Genomic DNA, 11,479 nt, shown 5'->3' on the forward strand with positions numbered 1-11,479 from the left:
CCATTTTGCATCTGCTTACATTTGGTGTTCTTACACCTATAAAGTTTTTATTTTCAGTCATCGTTTCCCATCTTCCCTTCTAGAGAAGGTAAAACCTTCAAAATACGAGTACAATTAATTCAAGGCAATTTCTTAACCTCACATTGAGTTTGGAAAGGCAAAGGAGGAATCCCGTGGTACTGTTTAGGTACCGTATCAGTCACAGAGTGGCCAGGAAAGCTTGGACTGCATAAAAACTGCAATTAAATCGGTTACAATGTCTTACTAATATTATTGATAATTCAGAAATATTAATAATTCATAGTCTTCCAGGTAGAGAGGATTTTCCTATTATGTACATGTTATTAAAAATCAATATTAAAATTTAATAATCTTTGTCCAGTTCTAACTTGTAGGATGTAATGCCAAGGCATGTGGGAAACTACTCTGTGAATACAGGCAAGTGACTGGAAGATGCGTGAATAAACAGGACTTGCCTGTCTGCTAAAGACATCTGGGAGAGTCACATAACGACAAAAGACCTTTTGGTAATTTCAAATCACTGTGTTATGGTGAGCTTAAGAGTTTTATGATGTAGCACAGGAGTGTGTTACAATAAGTATCTATAAAAAACCTCATTTCTGCTGTAGTTTTAAATTAATATTGAAAGCATTTCTTAGTTCATTTCTCCTTTTACAGCTTTGTGGTGGTTTCCCAAAAAGACCCTGTGCGTGGGGAAGAAGGTTCTGCACAGTCCAAAAGTGGTGCCTTCTTAAATCCACCCATTTCTGTGGTGTGTTCTGTCTCTGTAAAAATGCTGGGGATAAGGTGAAAATGGTATTAGTAGTATGGCATCTGATTGATAAACGGTTTCTAAGTGCATGCGGCGATTTAGGAAGTATTGCAATCAGGTAAATGTAGTTGCTCAGGTTAGAGAAAGTGGGCTAATTGAAAATATACCATAGCAATGGGGTTGTAAGTCAAACTTCTTTTCCTTCACATACCTTGTAGGGAGAGTGAACCGTGTCTGAAAAAAACCACACACTGGAAAGTCATCCAGAGAGAAGAGATTATGTTTAGAGGAGCTTTTGTTCTCAGTGAGCTACACATGGTAATTCACATCTGGTACACAATGGTATCAGCATTCTGAATCGCAGGAAGAGCAGGTATGGGGGTGGGGGGTCAGGATCTGTATTTAAGATTTGTTTGTGCTCAATATTTATCAAAGAAAAGAAATATAATTAGAAAACCATGAACCAGGGTAAGAGTTGTTTCTTCCAAACAAGAAACAATGAGGGGAGGATGCCTGCTGAAATAGCCCCTCAGTCCAGGCAGCTGAGAGATGTCCACGGAAGGAAATCAGTTCTGCAGCCCATAATCACCCTGAATTCCAGGTAGATGTTGATCTTTTGTTCTACCAGTTTCCTTTTGGGAACTGTTTTCTGCCTTGAAATCAAGAGCCAGAATAAATTTGACTGATGCTTTTCCTTACCTAGTGACAAAGGAGTTTAAAGCCAACTGTTGGTGGGCACTGGTTGCTCCTCAGGGAACAAAAAATGTCAGTGCAGCAGCATGCAGATAGAGGTGGAATGCTTCACCTCCACAATGTTTCAGGGTTCAGAGGGCTTGGGATACATTATTTCCTAGTTCAGCTTACAAAAAGAAAGCCTACAGAGGCAGCTGTTAGCTGGCTGTGTGCCTTTGCCAGGTTCCAGCTGAAAACAGTGTTTAACTCTGGGAACAACCATGTATTTTGGGGATTCCTTTGCAGTTACTGTGACTGGACTGAGTCCAGTTTCTATGGAACTTTTCTTTCACCAAAATATGACGGTCTATTAGTGGATGTAATAAAAATGGATACTGAGCAGTAGTTCACAGTGGCTGAAGTGTGTGGTCAGATGATTCCCCTACAAGAAGACTACGTAACAGTATCCAGATCATATGTTTGCAATTCCAAGACCTGTGTTATTTCATGATATATTTACTTGAGGCCCATTCTTCTCTAGCCTTTTGATAAGACCTCTAGGTTCTTGCTAGTTGTCTTATTTACAAAAAACTGTAAATAGCCCTTGACGTTTGTAGCACTTTGACAAACCATGGAGGAAAATGAGACAACAGTCTACGAATGTCTTATGGCTTTTGTAATTTGAACAGATGTCCAAGGTGTCCGAAATGCTTTGAAGTAATTTGGTCTCTTAATAAAAATGTTGCATTCATGCATTCAAGGGTGTCGAAACCAGGCAGTGTGATTTTATATATTAAGTACAATTTTGGGGTCAAAAATGTTTACAGACACCCTTTTTATTAATCTTGGTTTATACATCTGCAAGTTTTTTTCCCCAGTACGTTTGGGAATGTTTTAGTACTGACAGACCACATTTTCAAAGCTGAGTGTAGAAAGTGGTAGCATTTCTCTTACTTGCTGAATATGCTAAAACCCAGTAACATTTAACTACCTTGATAGTGTAAATTCTAGCTATATCCTCTTAACTGCCAACTTGTTTTCCTAGTGAAAAAAAAATAATAGGTGTGTTATTGCCAGTTAAAATAGTACAGCAGGCTATGGGAAACCTCTTGCTTCCTCCTGTTTGCTGTGTGTAAGGTCTCTGTTTTAATAACACCACGTGATAGAGGATCTTTTCATTATAGTTAACCAATGTACAACAGTAAAATTTCTGCAAAAAAAGGAGATTTTCATACCACCTTTGTGTTCAGTGGAGAAAAACAGTGCCAGGAGAAATTAAAAAGGAAAAAAAAAAAGAATCTGAGACCATCTCACCCACCCTCATGGACAGTAGATAAGATGTGGAGTGTTTTTACCTGTTATACGAACCCAGGGGATGTTCTTACTCTGAATCACGTCGAGCATCGACATGGCTGTGGGTCATTGAAAATCCCTGGAGAGATCTCTTGGAGTAAGTATTGCATTCACACATTTCCTGACCTGCTATTCCACTCTGTACCAGAGAAGTTGTTCCTCCAAAAGTCCTTGTAAGACAATGCTGTGTTTTGAAGACAGATAGTCCAGAAAAGCAGGGGAAGGGTTCTGTGACTCTTCTACCAAAAATACAGGAAACATACCTAGTTCCTGTCTCTATTCCCCCAGGTAGCATTTTCCCTTTCCTGCTGCGTTGCAGTACAGCGCAGGTCACTGGGGCTTAACCAGGGACAGACATGTCGGTCACACAATTACCCCTACTATAAAGACATTTCCAGATGGGTGTTCTGTGAAGTAATGTTTGAGCACTAGAACAACACTGTGAAGATATACTGTGTGTCAAGGTTTGTGCAAAGTTTTAAAATGAAAGGGCTGAATTTCCCTTACTGTTGTGCTACCAGTGGGTGCAATAAGTTACCAGAGACTTTACCAGTTTTTGAAGACTGGTAGTTGTAGGGAGCTGTTTCAGAAAGGGGAATATTGATTGCTATGCGCTGGGACTGTAAAGAGGGGATGTGTATAATGTTTAAGTGCTAAGACTGAATTTTAGTATTGCTATTCAAGAATGGTCTCACATACATCAAAGCCAAGCCTGGACTTGTTTATAGTGCTGATAGAAATCTTCTCTGTGTAACATACATAGTGGCATTAATAATGATATAATTATTAGTGGAAGTAATTTATATTATGGTAATGTCTAGGCACTGCAAGGACCAAGCCTCTCCATGAAAGATCTCAGTGAAACAGAGAAGCAAGGAGACGATCTTGACCCTGGGGGTAACAATTTAGGCATTAGGTCCATGTGGATGGATCAGCAAAAGGTGTGGGAGGAGGTAAGGGTGAAACAAACCTGGCCAGCACTGCAAGCTGCTGGTGTAACCCAGCTGTTACCATTTTGTGCTGCCCATAGGCATTGTGGCAGCATGGAAGGAGGGAATAATTTGTCACTTTACAATTCAGCAAGGAAGGGGTGAGGTTGCAGCAGTGAAGGACCAGAAGAAACCACTGGAGTTGCTGTACAACATATGGATTTTAAGTAGAGTGTTCTGGGCCAGGTCTTTCCCTGAAGGGAACTCTTGAGAGCTGCTGAAACTGTTTAAGCCTGCTAAGCAATCCTTCTGGGTAAGTCAAGTGCTCTACTCGGGGCTTTAAAGCATGGCTGAACTGTGAAAATCTCTCTCACAGTGCAGGAAATGTTCAAGGTTTGTGCTACAACATGTATGTATTTATTTATTCGTAAAGCATGAAACAGGAAACATTTCCAAGCCTGGGAGGAGAGGTGTAATAATGCTCAAGCCTGCTTCTTCCCTCCCTTGCACATCATGGGTTTGACAGAAAGGGAGCTCAGGTGCGTGGGCTCAGAGGACAGCAGCAGTTCCCTGAGAAGTGGGCTTGAAAATCCCTTGCAGTTAGTTGTAGCAAGTAAGTTGAAGTGCAGAAGAGAGGTGACAAAGTATGGGCTAATCCTGAAATGTAAAACACATGGAAAATCTGGGCTACACTTCTGATTTTCAGGAAATACGTATTGGTGGGTCAGATCTTCTAGGATTTTATACACTGAAAAGTTTTACTGCTTCCCCACCTTTCCCCCCGGTTACACATACAACTTTTTCTTCTTACGTATTCTTTGGCTTTTAGATCAGGTTCATAATACTGTGAAGTAAATGCATTTAAATGCCATACCATAATATGATAATATTTGCCTGTACAGAGTTTCATAATGTGAACCTCTGTGGAAAAAGAGTTCCAGCAGTAACTTTTCATTGTCTGTCTTGGAAAAAAATGAGAAAGATTTCTTTGTGCTCTTGATTCTGTTTACTCCAGGGTTTTCTTGGCAGCTTGGATGGATCAGAACAAGTCTGTCCTAATAAAAACTGATTTTGAAAGATTAACATTTCAACACTGTGATCTTCCCTGTACCACAATGCTGAATAGATTCAACAAGGCACTTGAACACACACTTTAAATTGAATTTTAAGTGAAGTTGCTCAGAATCAAGTTTACATTTGTGTTTATTTAAAATGCATTTGAGAAGCATTATGTGTGTGCATCCTTTCAGGAAACCTTTATTAAGACACCAGAGGAAATTAATTATGTCTAGATTTGCTGTAACCTTTATATGCACTGGGATTGCTGTCCATGAGTTTTTGTTTTTAATGACTGGAATATAAAATTAAAATTAAATATTTAGAAAACTATTATTATAACAAGGTCAAGCTGATCATGCAACTAAAAGGTTTTAATAATAGTGAAAAGAATATGCTCTGTAAATTTTAGAGATATAAGTCTGTATATGTTTCATTTCCAGCAGCTGAATAACAAGTGTGGAAGCCGATGGTTCTGTTTAATTTTGCTTCTCTGCAGGCTTAGATTTGTCTGATTATACACTTTAAAATGTCAATCTCTTCAACTTCCTCTTACAGCTGGAGTAATATTTGACTGAAGGAGGGCAGTAAATTGAGTAGATTGATTTAATAAAAGACATTATACTTTTCACATATCTCTAGTATTTTTGCAGTTAGGAAAGAGCTTATATATCTATTAAATATACTTGCAAAGGAGGAGCATAGCTCCTTAGTAGGAGACGTAGTGCTGGTTTTCCCTGGTTTGAAAAAGGGACACAAAGTCAGTTTTACACCATTTAATTTTTGAAACTGTCTTTTGAGTAGTTATTTTTCAATGTTAACCTTAGTGAAACTTAAACTTGTTTTAACTTGGCATGATAACTGAGGAATTTTTTTTGAAGTATTGGCTTCATTGAGAGGGAGTCTGAATATCACCTGCTAAGTGCCCAGGTTCTCCTATAGTTAATGGTCTCTTTCAGAGAGTGATTTAAAACAAACTTCTAGAAATATGAGTTTTACAGTATTACCTAAAGAAAAAGAAAATTAAAGAGGAAAAGATAATATTCAAGAAATTCTGCCAAGGAAACAGACAAAGCAAAATGACAGTGCACAGATGTCAAGTTTATTGGCATGGATTCTCTGACACAAGAGGCATATATGAATGCGGGACTCTCATTTAATATTTCCCAAATGAAATTAAAAAGGTAAAAATTAAAAGTGATTGTTCTAGTAGTGTGTGCATAGGAGAGCTGGTTAAACTTGTAAAAGGTTCTTCGGTATTTTGAACTTCAAAGATGAATGTTTCCTCAAATGTCACACTTCCATTACATATGGCTCATAACCTTTAAATGTGGTTACAGTAAAACAAAATGTATTTCAGATTCAGCACATTAATCCTCCATGAGAGATGTGCAGAGCTGTAATTTTCACCAGGCATTCATATATGCTCACTGGGGTTTCCGTGGGTCTGTTCCACTGAGGCACTTTGCCTTTTAGCAAGTAAACACAGATTTTTTTCCTAGCAAAACTGAGAAATATCTGTCCTCCAAGAAAAGCAGCTCTATACAATCTGTAGTGCTACCCTCTTGTTTCTTCAAGAGCTAAGAAGCCCATTTTTATGATGCTGCTGTAACACTGTGCTTCTATTTGCAGGTTTTTTTAAATCTCTAGTAAACATTGTCAATGAAGCTGCTTATTATCACCCGACTGCCATCTGGAACAGTCAGTCTTTAAACCTGACTATTTAAAAATGGGGTGATTAAGCTAATAATGGTGAATAATATATGGTTCCTGTGTTTTGTATTTTTGTTTGCAAGTTCATTCATCATACATGCTAGCCTGTGTAACCCCCAGCTGTATTCAGACTTTTGGAAGAGAGACTTTCCTGGTTAGTTTGTTATTTATTTGCCAAGCATTATGTGTGCAATGGGTCATTAAGTACCATGGCACTGAAGCTATATTGTTCTGGGGGGATAGAAACATTTCCATAAATATTTTTAAAATAACAAAGGCAAATTGTTCATAGGCGGAAAGTCAATGGCCGTTGGATCCCTCTGCCCCTCTGACTCTTCTTCCATAAATTATGAGAGAGGCATTTCTGAGGGAGGAAGGAGGTTGAATGCAGAAACATCTGTGCTAAATGTCTCCTAACTTTGGCACCTGAGCAGCAAAGTCTCCTAATAGGAAATAAGCCCAGGCTAGTGGCTGGCGGGATGGGGCGAGAACAGAAAGAGCAAAAGCGAGAAAACTCCCGGGTGCACAAGGAGAAAAACCCCTCGGGGGCGCAAAGGCAGTGACTGGCCACCTCCTGCAGCAGGGCAATGCCCAGCCAGTCTCGGAGCAATGGCCACCTCGGCAAGACAACGCCCTGCCTCTCCCCTGCCGCCAGGGTTACTGCTGCGCAGGGTGGCGGGGGTCCCTTGGGCTGTCCCAGCTGTGTGCCCAGCCCCAGCCTGCTCCTGGGAAGGCCAAGCGGGAAGGCCTGGGCAGGGTGCGAGCAGCCTCGGCAACAGCCAGAACATTGGTGTGTTATCCAGCCTGTCTTAGGCACAAATCCAAACCTCATCACTACAGTGGCTGTGATGGAAAGTGAACTCAGTCCTGGCCAAAGCCAGTACAGAAAGGATCCAGCTGAAACTGCAAACGAGACTCACAAAGGCTGCTGTTACAGGGGAAAATGCGTTGAGGCCAGCATTTCATTTCCACTGTTTATTTCAACAATTTATGCTTAGTTCAAGTCTCTTGGATTTTGGGGGTAATATTGTCTTGTTAGGAGAGATGATGAACTGATCACAAATGCCTGGTGGCTGATTGAACACGACCTGATTACAGCCAGGTGAACGGGAAATATTTCTGACTGGGTGAGGAAGGCTCTGTGGGGAAGGGCTGTGCAAGGTTGCCTTAACCAGGGCAGGAGGGGATGAGTGGGAGTTAACTCTTGAGAGACTGCTCCGGGCACTTAGATAATTGGATGATAGCAGCTATACTGGAATCCAGATAGAATAATTCAGACGTGTGTGAAGTCATTAAAAGCACTAAATACACTTTGGAGCAGCAGCAGTGTGATTTTGAGCGCGGTTTCTTTGGAGAGCCCTGCAGTGAGTGAGCTCGTGTCTTTCACAGACAGACAGATAAATTAGTGCCCACAGTACTTTTCTCAAATGGGTTTGAGTTTTTAGCAGTTAAAATTCTCCCCATAGAAATGAATGATTACCTATTGCCTCAGCAGCCCCACAGGACTGGGCTGGTTTTTTGAGCACAAGGTTCCATGGGCTGCACAGTTTATTTATTGCAAATTGTCTGAAATATGTCAGTAAACAGTGGTGGAGAATGTAATCTTGTACTTCAAGTCCCACAGATGATATATATTTCCTCCTAGGTGCATGATAATAAAAATGATGGCAAATGGCCCCAAAGACCTGGAAGCTGGACTGAGAGAAGAGTGAGAAGCAGCAGCTGTGCTGGGGCATGTTTGCTGCCAAATCCATGTGTTTTTTCAGGATATAACACAGCGGAGGAGCTGCAGGAACAGGGCATAAGTGAGTTTCAGTAAAAGCATTGCTTGATTTTTCTGGCCTCTATCGTTAACCAGATAAACTTGAAAAACCTGTAATTGCCCAATGGAATTACAGTCTTAGTCTTGAGCTCTTGAGATCTCTCATCTTAGAAGCTTTTCGATTGATTTCAAGAGCGTGGCCATGGAGAAATAATATAATATATAAAAGACAACATAATTTTGGAGTTATTTGGGGGAGAAAATATAGAGAAATTGGTTGTAATGCTCCCCACCCCTTTATTTAAAAAAAAAAAAAGAATATAGAGTTCATAATACCTCGACTTTTATATCTGTAAACTTGCTATTACCATAAACATCACTAACATGGCAAACAAATTATTTTTTCTCTTTTGTTCTGATTTTATAATAATGCTATAGATACAAAGACAGAAGTCAATTACACAGAATAACTGCATTCTGGAAAGAATTTTGACCATTGCTAATATTTTGAAAAACAAAAGCTGAAATTGCTGGAAAAAATGAATGTGCACTGTAAATTATCACAGAAGTATGTTTGATTTATCAATTATGGACAATTTAAAGCATCTATATACTTATATTTGAATGCACTTCTATAACCTATTGTATTACCATTATCATAATTTCATCATGATGGTTTGATTTTGCTGTCACTTTGGTTTCAACTGTTATACATATTAAATTAAATTGTAATTTTTAAAATTATTCTGATAATTTCAGATATGGATACAGAGAAAGTAAGGCTGTAAGAAGTGATAAATACAGAATTTTGGAAATTTTGGTGGCATTCTTACTGTAACTCACAACATTTTCTCTTTTTCAAGTGTTTTTTATGTGGTATTCACAGACTATAAAATGTATTTTATTTTCTTTAGATAAGAGAAACAGCTTGTTTCTTAAGGAATTAGGTAAATTAAACTTGTTTGCTATGGACTTTGCTGTGCCATAAGCCCCCAGAAGAAGGTGGTTTCCCCTGCTTTCCATCCCCTGCAGGACAAGGGCAGCAGTGCTGTGGTCAGGAGAGAAGAGCGCTGGTCACTCAAATGGTTGCTGACAAGCAAAAATCTTTAATGGTTTAATTCTGCCAATCTTCCCTCTTGGGATGTACTAATTTGGGTCTCTCTTCCCTACAAACACAAGTTGACAAGAAACCTTGAGGAGTACAATTAAGTTTGAAGCTGCAGCTCCTTTTTCAGAATTGCCTGAAATCAGCCAGAGGATTAAAACCTGTCTTGACAGGCAGTGTGGCTGTGTAAGCTTCGCCTTCACAGGAAAACAGGCGAGCCCTAACCTCTCCACAGGGCTCCTTCCTGAACCACCCACTGCCAATCAAAACCTTGTTCCCCCTGTGAATTTTTTTTTTTTTTTTTTTTCCCCCCCCATACACAAGTCTTTAAGTCTTTACCAGGCCTGAAGCCAGGTGCGATAGCTTGCTCTTACAAAATAAAAATAAAAATCACTGTTCTCCCCCGAAGTGCTGATTGAAGATACAATAGCTCAGTGCTGTATCTGGTTTATAGTTTACATTTTGTTTGAGTTTTAGATCTCTTATGGCATCTAGGGAGTGAAATGGGATCCTGTGTTATTTTAGTGAACTGACTTAAAATGAGTTCTTTTAGCCTCATGAAGACCTATAAAGCTCAGTGTGTTTTATAAACTGGACTTTATTTGTATTCAAACAGAATGAAAGCTCTAATATTTTAGTTAGCATTCAGTACAGTATTTTTGTCTTTTCTTGTTTTACTTTGATTTTTTCCTTACCATAGATCTGTAAGTATTTTTGTGCTCTGAACAGGAAAGTTGTTCCTGTTAATGTGTTAGAATGTATTTGTCCCCCCTAGTGTCTAAAATGAGTTCTTCCTTATCCTGTATTAAAAGTATTACAATCTCTTGTCTGCAAAAAGCACGTACTGTAAGAAGTTAAAAACAGTAGGAAATTAAGATAAGAAGCATGTGCCAAATACCCTAACTGTACTTTTCACTGTTATGAATAATCTGCACTTCTCTTTCCTAATGCCTTGACTAAAAAGGCTTATTTAGTGTGTGTGCTTCAAACTGTAATATAGTGCTTCATTTCCCTCATAATTTCTGAAGCTGGGAGCTAAAATAATGTTTTTCTGGGCCTTAGAACATTGCTTGATCTTGCAAAGTCTATTTCATGGTCTGCTAGATCCTAATGGAGATTGTTGGTAATGAGATAACATTTATTTATATAAAAGTAAATTTACTGCCAACTGCCTAAAACCTAAAAGCAACTGAAGTAACAGGTTGTTTTAAGTTTTTAGTTCATTTTATCAGTATGTAAGAAAATATACGGAGGTCACAATTCCAGCTACATAAAAAACCCCCCAAATTCTCTAAAGCATGGAGAATATAAAACAATATGTCATGGTATCAAGGCATATTGTCTTTGCAAACTTTTAAATGAGGCTGTATATTGATGTTTATCTTGGAGATGCATTTATTATTTGGAGCTTCTGCTTCCCAAGCCATTAAAATCATTTGGCAATAAATGTTACACCTCATTCCGTAAAATCAGATCTTACGTGCATCTGTTAATGTAATTAACCTGGAAGCTTAACCATATGCAAAAAGATGGGGAACTCCTATAGATGCTCTTGACAGGGTTTGAGAATGACCTTGGTAGTGGCTGTGTTAATAGCATTTCTAACAGAGAATCTGCAGTTGGCTTTTTGCCTCGAGCCACATTGTAAATTATTGCTGCATTGCAGATTACAGTTTAATTCTTTAAGGGAAGTGGGGGAAAAAATAACCATTTTAAATTCCCAAGTGGGATCTACAGTACATCAGTGAAGGCCAGACTGAAGTCTAGTATGACAGTATAGATGCTGTACAAACCAAAGAGACTCAAAAGATTTTTCTTCCGCCAAAGCGCTCATTGTGCTGTGTACACCATCTCTGCTTTAGCTTACAAGATGTGTCCTTTCAGTATGCACATGGAGCTCTATTTTCTAGTGATGGTGATGTGAGTGCCCCATTTCTGATGGTGTGAGGATGTTTTGTTTAGATGTTGCCAGTGTGTACGTGGTGAGGGGTTATATTTCTGATTTGGGGTCATCAAAATCACATTCCTTTTGCAAACATGAACCATGTTATAAACAACTAGACATCTAAAAATCTTTATATCTGCCCACTTATGGCAGAGGGGAAAGAGGATTGGGC

Source organism: Pterocles gutturalis, unplaced genomic scaffold (genome assembly GCF_000699245.1).
Source record: "Pterocles gutturalis isolate BGI_N339 unplaced genomic scaffold, ASM69924v1 scaffold9565, whole genome shotgun sequence".
NCBI classification, from domain to species: domain Eukaryota; kingdom Metazoa; phylum Chordata; class Aves; order Pterocliformes; family Pteroclidae; genus Pterocles; species Pterocles gutturalis.